Source organism: Bufo bufo, chromosome 5 (assembly GCF_905171765.1).
Source record: "Bufo bufo chromosome 5, aBufBuf1.1, whole genome shotgun sequence".
NCBI lineage: Eukaryota > Metazoa > Chordata > Amphibia > Anura > Bufonidae > Bufo > Bufo bufo.
In genome coordinates this window covers 311457936-311472879 of record NC_053393.1, presented here as the reverse complement: position 1 = coordinate 311472879, position 14944 = coordinate 311457936, and the positions used below count along the sequence as shown (strand labels likewise).

The 14944-nt window shown below is 44.2% G+C and overlaps 1 protein-coding gene across 1 annotated transcript in view; it reads left to right on the top strand.

Annotated features, from left to right (window-relative positions):
• Positions 1 to 14944, top strand: part of AHRR (aryl-hydrocarbon receptor repressor) — a 462245-nt gene that overhangs the window by 415891 nt on the left and 31410 nt on the right. The gene's annotated exons all lie outside the window — the stretch shown is intronic.

Below are 14944 nucleotides of genomic sequence, written 5' to 3'. Positions count from 1 at the left end.
ATTATAGGCAATTAGCAAGACACCCCCAATAAAGGAGTGGTTCTGCAGGTGGTGACCACAGACCACTTCTCAGTTCCTATGCTTCCTGGCTGATGTTTTGGTCACTTTTGAATGCTGGCGGTGCTTTCACTCTAGTGGTAGCATGAGACGGAGTCTACAACCCACACAAGTGGCTCAGGTAGTGCAGCTTATCCAGGATGGCACATCAATGCGAGCTGTGGCAAGAAGGTTTGCTGTGTCTGTCAGCGTAGTGTCCAGAGCATGGAGGCGCTACCAGGAGACAGGCCAGTACATCAGGAGACGTGGAGGAGGCCGTAGGAGGGCAACAACCCAGCAGCAGGACCGCTACCTCCGCCTTTGTGCAAGGAGGAACAGGAGGAGCACTGCCAGAGCCCTGCAAAATGACCTCCAGCAGGCCATAAATGTGCATGTGTCTGCTCAAACGGTCAGAAACAGACTCCATGAGGGTGATATGAGGGCCCGACGTCCACAGGTGGGGGTTGTGCTTACAGCCCAACACCGTGCAAGACGTTTGGCATTTGCTAGAGAACACCAAGATTGGCAAATTCGCCACTGGCGCCCTGTGCTCTTCACAGATGAAAGCAGGTTCACACTGAGCACATGTGACAGACGTGACAGAGTCTGGAGACGCCGTGGAGAACGTTCTGCTGCTTGCAACATCCTCCAGCATGACCAGTTTGGCATTGGGTCAGTAATGGTGTGGGGTGGCATTTCTTTGGAGGGCCGCACAGCCCTCCATGTGCTCGCCAGAGGTAGCCTGACTGCCATTAGGTACCGAGATGAGATCCTCAGACCCCTTGTGAGACCATATGCTGCTGCGGTTGGCCCTGGGTTCCTCCTAATGCAAGACAATGCTAGACCTCATGTGGCTGGAGTGTGTCAGCAGTTCCTGCAAGACGAAGGCATTGATGCTATGGACTGGCCCGCCCGTTCCCCAGACCTGAATCCAATTGAGCACATCTGGGGCATCATGTCACGCTCTATCCACCAACGTCACGTTGCACCACAGACTGTCCAGGAGTTGGCAGATGCTTTAGTCCAGGTCTGGGAGGAGATCCCTCAGGAGACTGTCCGCCACCTCATCAGGAGCATGCACAGGCGTTGTAGGGAGGTCATACAGGCACGTGGAGGCCACACACACTACTGAGCCTCATTTTGACTTGTTTTAAGGACATTACATCAAAGTTGGATCAGCCTGTAGTGTGTTTTTCCACTTTAATTTTGAGTGTGACTCCAAATCCAGACCTCAATGGGTTGAAAAACTGGAATTCCATTTTTTCATTTTTGTGTGATTTTCTTGTCAGCACATTCAACTATGTAAAGAACAAAGTATTTCAGAAGAATATTTAATTAACTCAGATCTAGGATGTGTTATTTTTGTGTTCCCTTTATTTTTTTGAGCAGTGTATAAGAATTGTCCTAATTGAAGCCATTGATTATTTGGGCTACTGTCAGGATACATCTAGTTGTGGTTTGGATGATTTTATCAGTTGTGAATATGGCAAGAATTTCCTGTTATCACATATGTAACATGTATAATTGTCCTTACCTTCTCGACTGAAAACATTACAACAGTACCTCATAATGACAGAGGCAAGAAAGATCAGGTATAGTGAACTTATAATAGCCAGGTTCTTGAAGGGTAGCAGCACACAAGAATTTGGTTTTTACTTCTGGGTTTCCAGGTTAAACTGATGCTTCTACAAACATTTTGTACTCTACTAAAGGGGTGTTGTAGAAGTTCAGTATTGATGGGCTCTCAATATCTGATCAGTGTCTATCTGACTCCCAGGACGCTGCTGATCAGCTGTTTAACCCCTTAGTGACCAGCCTGCTTTGGGCCTTATTGACCGTAAAACATTTTTCTTCCTTTTGTCATCGTCACGTTCCAAGAGCTATAAAAATTTTATTTTTCCATCTATATAGCTTTATGAGGGCTTGTTTTTTGCGGGACAAGTTGTAGTATTTAATGGCGTCATTTTGGGGTACACATAACTTCTGATTAACTTTTATTAACTCTTTCTGGGAGGGAGATGGGAAAAACAGCAATACTGCCACTGCGTTCTTACGTTATAAAATTTATGGCGTTCATTTTTCGGTATAAATAACATAATATCTTTATTCTCTCAGAAGTCATTTTTTTGCAATAAAACCCTCTTTTTAAAAATAAAAAAATGTTTTTGCTTCCCAAGACCCATAACTTTTTTATTTTTCTTTCTATGGAGTTGTGCGAGGGCTTGATTTTTGCAGGACAACTTGTATTTTTCCTTGTATCATTTTGGCGTAAATGGCGCTTTTTGATCGCTTGTTATTACGTTTTTTCGGTGGCAACTAAGAATAAATTAGCAATTCTGTCTTTAAAAAAATAAAATAAAATTTAAGGCGTTTACCGTAGGGGATAATTTACTTGATATTTATGTAGTCCAGGTCGTTAAGGATGCGGCAATGCCAAACATATGGGGGAGATTACATTTTTTTGCCAATTTTTTTATTGAAAAGCGTAATTTTAATGGGAAAAAAAGCGTTTTTCAATGGGATTTTTTTTATTGAATAAATATGGGTTTATTTTACAAGATTTTTGATTGATTTTAAAATGCAATGCACTATCCCGATAATGCATTGCATTTTAATGTCAGTGCTATTCTGACATTGACCAGCAGGCTGCTTCGGAGAGGCACAGCCTGCTGGAAATTACTCAAGGCTGGTCTGGAGCCTACATGAGACCCCAGCCAGCCTTCACACACACATCAAGACCCCGCAATCCCCTCTGTAAGCACTTTACATGCGGCGGGCGCCATTGCCCACGGCATGTAAAGTGTTAAACAGCACTCCTTCTGGTCCGGGCTGTTAGAACAGGGCCACGGCTCTCATGTGAGAGCCGGGTCCCCGCTCCCCGGGGGACCCGTGCAGTGCTTAGACTGGCCCAGTCTAAGGCCCCTTAGTGACCACCATAAAAAGGCATACGGGTGGTCACTAACGGGTCAAAAAAGGCTGCAGTGCTCCAGTGAGCAGAATACAAAGCACAGTGCCTTACATTGTATAGTGGTTTTGCTTGGTATTACAACCTAGGCCTTTTCACATGAATGGGACTGAGCTGTACATAGGCCATGTGACCAATGAACATGATGTCACTGGTCTAGGAAGAGGCTGCACCGATAAAAAATGGATGACCTATCCTGAGGATAGCTCAAAAATATTCTACTCTTGTAAAACCCTTTTAACCATCAACTTTGGTATTATATCTTGCAATATGCCTGAAATAACACATTATCAGATTTTTAGATTACACTTAAAAATTACATCTTAAAACATACTAAATTCTGCTGGACATTATCCCTGACATATTATTTCTATCATCACTGGATTTCTAGTTTTTTACAGTAAAATATGTGTTTTTTCAGTTCACAAGAGTGGATAGTGGGTACAGAGTTTCCCTCGCTCTGGAGGAATTGATTTGAATGGGCACTGTGTAATGCTTCATTTCTTCTGTAGTGGTATTGCAGGGAAACAAAGGGCTTGTTCATATCACCGTTATGTATTCCGTTATGGCTTCCCGTTATAACATGGGTATCCATAAAATGGAAATCAAAACGGAAACCTTTAGAGGCATTCTGTGCTGATCCATCATAAAAGCAGTCTATGGGCAATCATAACGGATCCGTCTGGTTTCCGTTATGCTGGACGGAAAACAAAGTTCTGCCGCAGCACTGCAGCAATAGGCAGCGGGACCCAGCAGCCAAACAACGCCTCCGCTGTCTGGCAGAGCCACCCTGGCCCTGGGCCCCACCAACCCACCAGCACAGCACCAAAGCAACAACGGCTGCCGCACAGCACCGCACCAAATGAACAGTTCACAGAGCTCAACTTATCACATGCTCTCAGGAACTAGTCTCCAACTGAGAGGAGGTAGGAATTTATACACCCTAAGGCTGGGTTCACACGGGCGTTGCGGGAAAATGTGCGGGTGCGTTACGGGAACACCCGCGAGTTTTCCGCGCGAGTGCAAAACATTGTAATGCGTTTTGCACTCGCGTGAGAAAAATCATGCATGTTTGGTACTTCTTCACAGAAGTTCGGGCTTGGGTTAGGTGTTCTGTAGATTGTATTATTTCCCCTTATAACATAGTTATAAGGGAAAATAATAGCATTCTGAATACAGAATGCATAGTAAAATAGCGCTGGAGGGGTTAAAACCATGGTAAAAATCATGTGATGGATCATGTGATGACCGGAGTGATGTCACCACAGGTCCTTGACCTGTAATGAATGCTCACCACAGGTCCTGTTCAGTAAAGGAGACAGAAGGAGATGCCGGGCATCGCGATCAAGTGGACTAAGGCGAGTTACATTTTTTATTATTTTTTTTTAACCCCTCCAGCGCTATTTTACTATGCATTCTGTATTCAGAATACTATTATTTTCCCTTATAACCATGTTATAAGGGAAAATAATAATGATCGGGTCTCCATCCCGATCGTCTCCTAGCAACCGTGCGTGAAAATCGCACCGCATCCGCACTTGCTTGCGGATGCTTGCGATTTTCACACAACCCCATTCACTTCTATGGGGCCTGCGTTGCGTGAAAAACGCTGAATATAGAGCATGCTGCGATTTTCACGCAACGCACAAGTGATGCGTGAAAATCACCGCTCATGTGAACAGCCCCATAGAAATGAATGGGTCGGTATTCAGTGCGGGTGCAATGCGTTCAACTCACGCATCCCATCCGCGCGGAATACTCGCCCGTGTGAAAGGTCTGTATACGAAACCATTCATTTCAATGGTTCCGCAAAAAAAACGGAATGTACTCCGTATGCATTCCGTTTCCGTATTTTGGTTTTTCCGTTCCGTTGAAAGATAGAACATGTCCTATTATTTGCCCCCAAATCATGTTCCGTGGCTCCATTCAAGTCAATAGGTCCGCAAAAAATGCATCCGTATGTCTTCCGTATCCGTTCCGTTTTTTGCAGAACCATCTATTGAAAATGTTATGCCCAGCCAAATTTTTTCTATGTAATTACTGTATACTGTATACTGCATACGGAAAAACGGAACGGAAAAACGGAACAGAAACGGGAACACAGCGCAAACAAAAACGGAACCACGGATCTGTGGAAAATGGACCGCAAAACACTGAAAAAGCCAAACGGTCGTGTGCAGGAGGCCTTAGGCCGAATGCACATGGCCGTGTTCGGCGGCCAAGAGTGGTCCGTGGTATGCCGGGCTGGATTCCTGTTCAGAGCAGGAGCGCACGGTGTCATTGGTTGCTATGACGCTGTGCGCTTCATGTCGCCGCTGCACTACAGTAATACACTATACGAGAGTGTATTACTGTAGTGCAGAGGCGACATGAAGCGCACGGCGTCATAGCAACCAATGACGCCGTGCGCTCCTGCTCAGAACAAAAATCCAGCCCGGCATACCACGGACCACTCTTGGCCATGTGCATTCGGCCTTATGCAGTCTCCTGCTAATTAAAATCACCTGGGCCGAATGGGGAGGAGTGCTGATACCAGAGGGGGGAAAAGAATAGATTCTACAGGACATGTAAAATATAAGAGTGAAACTGGATCGCACATCCTCATGTACAGCATGCAGCATAGGGGTAGGTATACTATAAATTGCACAGAGAAGCGAAGTTCATTATGCTAAGAAGCAGTTATTAGATAAAAGCATAGTATTGAGGATGTGCGATCCAGTTTCACTCTTATATTTTACATGTCCTGTAGAATCTATTCTTTTCCCCCCTCTGGTATCAGCACTCCTCCCCATTCGGCCCAGGTGATTTTAATTAGCAGGAGTCTGCATAAGGGTCCATTCACACGTCCGCAAAAGACGGACACTGGCAATGTGCATTCCGCAATTTGAGGACCGCATATCGCCGGCACTATAATAGAAAATGCCTAATCTTGTCCGCATTTGCGGACAAGAATAGGACATGTTCTATTTTTTTGCGGAAACGGAAGCACAAATGCGGAAGTGCGGATCCACAAATGCGGATGCAGACAGCACATTCCGGCCCCATTGAAAATGAATGGGTCTGCACCCATTCCGCAAAATTGCGGAACGGATGCGGACCTATTTTGCGGAGATGTGAATGGACCCTAAGGGTATAAATTCCTACCACCTTTCAGTTGGAGTTCCTGAGAGCATGTGATAAGGTGAGCTTTGACAAGTGTTCACATGCTGCGGTGCTGTGCGGCAGCCATTGTTGCTCTGGTGCTGTGCTGGTGGGTTGGTGGGGCCCAGTGCCAGGGTGGCTCTGCCAGACAGCAGGGGCGTTGTTTGGCTGCTGGGTCCCGCTACCTATTGGTGCAGTGCTGCGGCGCCGGTGGTGCCAAATTTAGAGTAGGTTCCCACTCGAGGAGGCAACCTTGTCGTGGTGAGTCGGTCTATGCTTTTTGATCAACTTGTATACCAATGCCTCATGTACAGTATGCAACATAGGGGTAGTTATACTATAAATTGCACTGAGAAGCAATGTTAATTATGCTGAGAAGCAGTTATTAAATAAAAGCATAGTATTGAGGATGTGCGATCCAGTTTCACTCTAATATTTTACATGTTCTATTAATTTTAGCTAGCAAAAATTCTGCAGAAACAACTACATTTATTTATATATATATCTGGAACAGAATTTCAGTTGAGAAAATTCTGCAGATAGATGGATAGATAGATAGATAGATAGATAGATAGATAGATAGATAGATAGATAGATAGATAGATAGATAGATAGATAGATAGATAGATATACAGTGCATTCATAAAATCTTCAGACCCTTTCACTTTTGTGGGACTTTGTGCCCCCCAAAAAGAAAAAGTTTTATCCCTTCAATCTGCACTCAATACCCTATAATGAGAAAATGAAAATACAATTTTAGAAATGTTTGCAAATTTATTAAAACGGAAAAACCTAAATTTCGCATGACATAATGATTCAGAACCTTTACTATGACACTTGAAATTTAGCTCTGGGGGCCTCCCATTTCTCTTGATCAACTTTGAGATATTTCTACATCTTGATTGGAGTCCACCTGTGGTAAATTCAGTTAATTGAACATGATTTAGAAAGACACATCCCCATTCTGTATAAGGTCTCCCAGCAGACAATGTACAGTCGTGGCCAAAAGTTTTGAGAATGACACAAATATTAGTTTTCACAAAGTTTGCTGCTAAACTGCTTTTAGATCTTTGTTTCAGTTGTTTCTGTGATGTAGTGAAATATAATTACACGCACTTCATACGTTTCAAAGGCTTTTATCGACAATTACATGACATTTATGCAAAGAGTCAGTATTTGCCGTGTTGGCCCTTCTTTTTCAGGACCTCTGCAATTCGACTGGGCATGCTCTCTATCAACTTCTGGGCCAATTCCTGACTGATAGCAACCCATTCTTTCATAATCACTTCTTGGAGTTTTTCAGAATTAGTGGGTTTTTGTTTGTCCACCCGCCTCTTGAGGATTGACCACAAGTTCTCAATGGGATTAAGATCTTGGGAGTTTCCAGACCATGGACCTAAGATGTCAACGTTTTGGTCCCCGAGCCACTCAGTTATCACTTTTGCCTTATGGCACAGTGCTCCATCGTGATGGAAAATGCATTGTTCTTCACCAAACTGTTGTTGGATTGTTGGAAGAAGTTGCTGTTGGAGGGTGTTTTGGTACCATTCTTTATTCATGGCTGTGTTTTTGGGCAAAATTGTGAGTGAGCCCACTCCCTTGGATGAGAAGCAACCCCACACATGAATGGTCTCAGAATGCTTTACTGTTGGCATGACACAGGACTGATGGTAGCGCTCACCTTTTCTTCTCCGGACAAGCCTTTTTCCAGATGCCCCAAACAATCGGAAAGAGGCTTCATCGGAGGCTTCATCCATTCACCATACTTTCTGCAGAAGATCAATCTGTCCCTGATGGTTTATTTTTGGAGAGAAGTGGCTTCTTTGCTGCCCTTCTTGACACCAGGCCATCTTCCAAAAGTCTTCGCCTCACTGTGCGTGCAGATGCGCTCACACCTGCCTGCTGCCATTCCTGAGCAAACTCTGCACTGGTGGCACTCCGATCCCGCAGCTGAATCCTCTTTAGGAGACGATCCTGGCGCTTGCTGGACTTTCTTGGACGCCCTGAAGCCTTCTTAACAAGAATTGAACCTCTTTCCTTGAAGTTCTTGATGATCCTATAAATTGTTGATTGAGGTGCAATCTTAGTAGCCACAATGAAGCCATTTTTATGCAAGCCATTTTATGGCTGCACGCGTTTCTTTGCAGGTTTCCATGGTTAACAATGGAAGAACAATGAGTTCAAGCATCACCCTCCTTTTAACATGTCAAGTCTGCCATTTCAACCCAATCAGCCTGACATAATGATCTCCAGCCTTGTGCTCGTCTACATTCTCACCTGAGTTAAAAAGACGATTACTGAAATTATCTCAGCAGGTCCTTTAATGACAGCAATGAAATGCAGTGTAAAGTTTTTTTTGGGGATTAAGTTAATTTTCATGGCAAAGAAGGACTATGCAATTCATCTGATCACTCTTCATAACATTCTGGAGTATATGCAAATTGCTATTATAAAAAGTTAAGCAGCAACTTTTCCAATTTCCAATATTTATGTAATTCTCAAAACTTTTGGCCACGACTGTATATCAGCACAAAAACCAAGTTATGAGGAAGAAAGAACTGCCTGAAGAGTTCAGAGACTTAATTGTGTGCAGGCACAGATCTGAGGAAGGGTACATAAAATTTCAGTACAGTAGTCTCCAAAATTCTTAAATGGAAGACACTAGAGCTGGGCACCACACAACAATGAGTAATGAGGGGAAAAGGACCTTGGTAGGAATGGTGACCAAGAACCCAATGGTCAGTCTGGTTGAACCCCAAAGATCTTGTGTGCAGACAGGAGAATCTTCCAGAAGCTAAACCATCACTATGGCATTCCAACAATCTGGGCATTTTTACAGAGTGGTGAGAAAAAAGACATATGAAAGGTTGCAAAAAAAGCACTTAAAGGACTCTCAGAAAGACTCTTGGGACCCTAAAGGACTTTCAGACTGTGGTCTGATGAAACAAAGATTGAACTTTTTGGCCTCAATTCTATGCATCATGTTTGGAGGAAACCAAGTACTATCCAGTACTATCCCTACACTGAAGCATGGTGGTGGCAGCATCATGCTGTGGGGGTGTTTTTCAGTGGCTGGGACAGGGAGACTGTCCAGAGTTGAGGGAAAACTAAATGGAGTATAGTACAGAGATATTTATAATGAAAACTTGATCCAGTGTGCTCTGGACCTCAGACTGGGTAGAAGGTTTACCTTCCAACAACACAATGACCTTAAGCGCACTGCCAAAACCACACAGTAGTGGCTTAGGGAAAACTCTGTGAATGTCCTTGAGTGGCCCAGCCAAAGCCCTGACTTGAACCTTGAATATCTTTGGAGAGACCTGAAAATGGCTGTCTACCAATGGTCCCCATACAATCTGACAGAGCTTGAGAGGATCTTCATAGAAGAATTGCAGAAAATCCAAGACTAGATGCTGAAATCACCAAAGGTGGACAGAGAGGGGGGGAAGGGGCGGAGGCAGTGCCAGATGTGTAGTACAGTATAAAGTAATTAAAGTATTACAGAAGTAATGCGCTTCCCAGAGTGTGTTGTGAGGAGTCACAACACCTTGAAGAGGCCTGCTGGTAAATAAACCCGACCAGCATCCAGGGAGTGCCTTGCTGCAGCCTTGGTTCTAGGACGCATTTATAGATTAAATGCGGGAGCAATGAAAAATAGATAAAAAGAGAGAAAACTGGAACTGCTTATTCCTTTTTTGGCGCTGCTAGGCTGGATATATCACGCAGGTAGTAGAGTAAAAAAAAAGTATTTTATTTGTCTACGCGTTTCGAGGGAATTGGACTCTCTTCTTCAGGACAATACACTATTAACAAAGTACAAGACAATTTAAATTTATTTATACACTTATTTTGGCGCCTTACCCTGATTACAGGGGGTGTGGCTATGGACGGGGTTAATTTGAATGACCAGGGGATTTAAAACAGGTAAGATAATTAGTATTGTGCCGGTCGTGGTGAGGTGCCTGCCCGAGCCGAGTTGGACACGCCTCCCACAGACGTCAGCTAACCACTGGGAGGGAGGATATACCCGGGTTCTTAATGATATATAAGATGAGCGCTGGAGAGTGCTCAGCTCTCGGAATAAATCCCCCCCCTTTTATTATGCCATATATTTTTTATGTTATTTCCTTTATCTTCATGTTATTTCCTTTCTTTTTACCGTATTCTTCGTATTTATTTGATCTCTTTTATATAATGCTAGATTGCCGAGATATCCATCTGGTTCTTTTATTCAAATTTTTGTGTTTTATGTATAGTATTGGTGCCACACAGGTGTTGTGTCTCCGCTCCCCCCCCCCCCCTTATGTTTAATGTCACACTTATATGCTTGGTCCGAACCCACTGACACTTAAAAGTGTCATGGAGCGCAGCATAAATTCCCCCCGCCCCCCCCCCCTTCCCCTAGTCCCCGGTACCCTCCTCCATCATTCCCTCATCGTCGGATAGCATCCAGCGGCATCTCCTTAGGCCTGCCCCGTCAGCTGACGTAGTCAGGGGAGGGGGGCGTGTCCCTCTACTCCGGACGGCTTAGCGCTTCCCAGCGCTTAATCAATGAGCACAACCGAGTCACTCCCCCTTCTTAGTGTTACGTCAGCCAAGGGGGGCAGGGCATATTTATTCCGAGAGCTGAGCGCTCTCCAGCGCTCATCTTATATATCATTAAGAACCCGGGTATATCCTCCCTCCCAGTGGTTAGCTGACGTCTGTGGGAAGCGTGTCCAACTGGGCTCGGGCAGACACCTCACCATGACCGGCACAATACTAATTATCTTACCTGTTTTAAATCCCCTGGTCATTCAAATTAACCCCGCCCATAGCCACGCCCCCTGTAATCAAGGTAAGGCGCCAAAATAAGTGTATAAATAAATTCAAATTATCTTGTACTTTGTTAATAGTGTATTGTCCTGAAGAAGAGGGTCCAATTCCCTCGAAACGCGTAGACAAAATACTACTTTTTTACTCTACTACCTGCGTGATATATCCAGCCTAGCAGCGCCAAAAAAGGAATAAGCATTCCAGTTTTTTCTCTTTTTATCTATTTTACGTAATCACCAAAGGTGCTTCAACTAAGTACTGAGTAAAGCGTCTGAATACTTATGTCAATCCAAGATTAAACTTTTTCCTTTTCAATAAATTAGCAAAGATTTCTAACATTCTCTTTTCACTTTCTCATTATGGCATACTGAATGATGGAGAAAAATGTGGACTTTTTTTCATTTTAGCACAAGACCACAATTGAATGATATATACACTCACCTAAAGAATTATTAGGAACACCATACTAATACGGTGTTGGACCCCCTTTTGCCTTCAGAACTGCCTTAATTCTACGTGGCATTGATTCAACAAGGTGCTGATAGCATTCTTTAGAAATGTTGGCCCATATTGATAGGATAGCATCTTGCAGTTGATGGAGATTTGAGGGATGCTCATCCAGGGCACGAAGCTCCCGTTCCACCACATCCCAAAGATGCTCTATTGGGTTGAGATCTGGTGACTGTGGGGGCCATTTTAGTACAGTGAACTCATTGTCATGTTCAAGAAACCAATTTGAAATGATTCGAGCTTTGTGACATGGTGCATTATCCTGCTGGAAGTAGCCATCAGAGGATGGATACATGTTCTTATTCTGTTTACTCCAAATTCGGACTCTACCATTTGAATGTCTCAACGGAAATCGAGCCTCATCAGACCAGGCAACATTTTTCCAGTCTTCAACAGTCCAATTTTGGTGAGCTCGTGCAAATTGTAGCCTCTTTTTCCTATTTGTAGTGGAGATGAGTGGTACCCGGTGGGATCTTCTGCTGTTGTAGCCCATCCGCCTCAAGGTTGTGCGTGCTGTGGCTTCACAAATGCTTTTCTGTATACCTCGGTTGTAACGAGTGGTTATTTCAGTCAACGTTGCTCTTCTATCAGCTTGAATCAGTCGGCCCATTCTCCTCTGACCTCTAGCATCCACAAGGCATTTTTGCCCACAGGACTGCCGCATACTGGATGTTTTTCCCTTTTCACACCATTCTTTGTAAACCCTAGAAATGGTTCTGCGTGAAAATCCCAGTAACTGAGCAGATTGTGAAATACTCAGACCGGCCCATCTGGCACCAACAACCATGCCACGCTCAAAATTGCTTAAATCACCTTTCTTTCCCATTCTGACATTCAGTTTGGAGTTCAGGAGATTGTCTTGACCAGGACCACCCCCCTAAATGCATTGAAGCAACTGCCATGTGATTGGTTGACTAGATAATTGCATTAATGAGAAATAGAACAGGTGTTCCTAATAATTCTTTAGGTGAGTGTGTATATATATATATATATATATATATATATATATATACACTGCTCAAAAAAATAAAGGGAACACTTAAACAACACAATGTAACTCCAAGTCAATCACACTTCTGTGAAATCAAACTGTCCACTTAGGAAGCAACACTGAGTGACAATCAATTTCACATGCTGTTGTGCAAATGGGATAGACAACAGGTGGAAATTATAGGCAATTAGCAAGACGCCCCCAATAAAGGAGTGGTTCTGCAGGTGGTGACCTGACCACTTCTCAGTTCCTATGCTTCCTGGCTGATGTTTTGGTCACTTTTGAATGCTGCCGATGCTTTCACTCTAGTGGTAGCATGAGACGGAGTCTACAACCCACACAAGTGGCTCAGGTAGTGCAGCTTATCCAGGATGGCACATCAATGGGAGCTGTGGCAAGAAGGTTTGCTGTGTCTGTCATCGTAGTGTCCAGAGCATGGAGGCGCTACCAGGAGACAGGCCAGTACATCAGGAGATGTGGAGGAGGCTGTAGGAGGGAAACAACCCAGCAGCAGGACCGCTACCTCCGCCTTTGTGCAAGGAGGAACAGGAGGAGGACTGCCAGAGCCCTGCAAAATGACCTCCAGCAGGCCAAAAATGTGCATGTGTCTGCTCAAACGGTCAGAAACAGACTCCATGAGGGTGATATGAGGGACCGACGTCCACAGGTGGGGGTTGTGCTTACAGCCCAACACCGTGCAGGACGTTTGGCATTTGCCAGAAAACACCAAGATTGGCAAATTCGCCACTGGCGCTCTGTGCTCTTCACAGATGAAAGCAGGTTCACACTGAGCACATGTGACAGACGTGACAGAGTCTGGAAACGCCGTGGAGAACGTTCTGCTGCCTGCAACATCCTCCAGCATGACCGGTTTGGAGCTGGGTCAGTAATGGTGTGGGGTGGCATTTCTTTGGCGGGCCGAACAGCCCTCCATGTGCTCGCCAGAGGTAGCCTGACTGCCATTAGGTACCGAGATGAGATCCTCAGACCCCTTGTGAGACCATATGCTGGTGCGGTTGGCCCTGGGTTACTCCTAATGCAAGACAATGCTAGACCTCATGTGGCTGGAATGTGTCAGCAGTTCCTGCAAGACGAAGGCATTGATGCTATGGACTGGCCCGCCCGTTCCACAGACCTGAATCCAATTGAGCACATCTGGGACATCACGTCTCGCTCTATCCACCAACGTCACGTTGCACCACAGACTGTCCAGGAGTTGGCAGATGCTTTAGTCCAGGTCTGGGAGGAGATCCCTCAGGAGACCGTCTGCCACCTCATCAGGAGCATGCACAGGCATTGTAGGGAGGTCATACAGGCACGTGGAGGCCACACACACTAGTGAGCCTCATTTAGACTTGTTTTAAGGACATTACATCAAAGTTGGATCAGCCTGTAGTGTGTTTTTCCACTTTGATTTTGAGGGTGACTCCAAATCCAGACCTCCATGGGTTAAAAAATTTGATTTCCATTTTTTTTTTGTGTGTGATTTTGTTGTCAGCACATTCAACTATGTAAAGAACAAAGTATTTCAGAAGAATATTTAATTAATTCAGATCTAGGATGTGTTATTTTTGTGTTCCCTTTATTTTTTTGAGCAGTGTATATATATATATATATATATATATATATATCAGCCATAAGATTGAAACCGCCGAATATTTAGTAGGTAGGTCCCCTTGTACTAGCAAAACAGCTCTCACCTGATGAGGCATGGGCTCCACAAGATCTCAGAAGGTGCTCTGTGGTATTTGGCACCAAGAAATTAGCAGCAAATCCTGTACGTTGTGAGGTGGGGTCTTCATAGACTGGACTTTTCCAAGCACATCCTACAGACACTTGATGAGATTGAAATATGGGGAACTGGACGTCTACACATTGAACTTTTTGGCATGTCCCTCAAACCATTCCTGAACATTTTTTGCAGTGTGGCAGTTTCCATTATCACGATGAAGGAGGCAATTGCCATTAGGGAATACCATTGCAAAGTAGGGGTGTACTTGGTTTACAACATTAAGTAGGTAGTATATGTGAAAGTAATACATGAATGTCAGCACCCAAGGTTTCCAGTCAGAATATTGTTCAGAACATCATATTGCCTCCAATAGCCTGCTTTTCTTCCCATTGTGCATCCTGGTGCCATCTTTTCCCAAGGTAACACAAAAGCACCTGGCCATCCACGCAATGTAAAGAAAAACCTGATTCATCAGGCATACCACCTTAATCCTTTGCTCCATAGTGTAGTCTTAATTCTCATATCCTCATTGTATGTGCTTTCAGGGGAGGACAGGGGTCAGCATAAGCATTCTGGATTGTCCTTCCTTGGAAAGTTTTGTTAGGTGTTAAGCAATGCACCCTGGAAACACCCCAAAAGACTTGTTTGTTTTTTTTGTTTTTTTTACGATGTTTTTACTGTGATGTCTATCCTTCAACATTCGGTCCTTATATTTCCCCATTTATCCTTCTTCCAACATAAATTTCAGGAACTG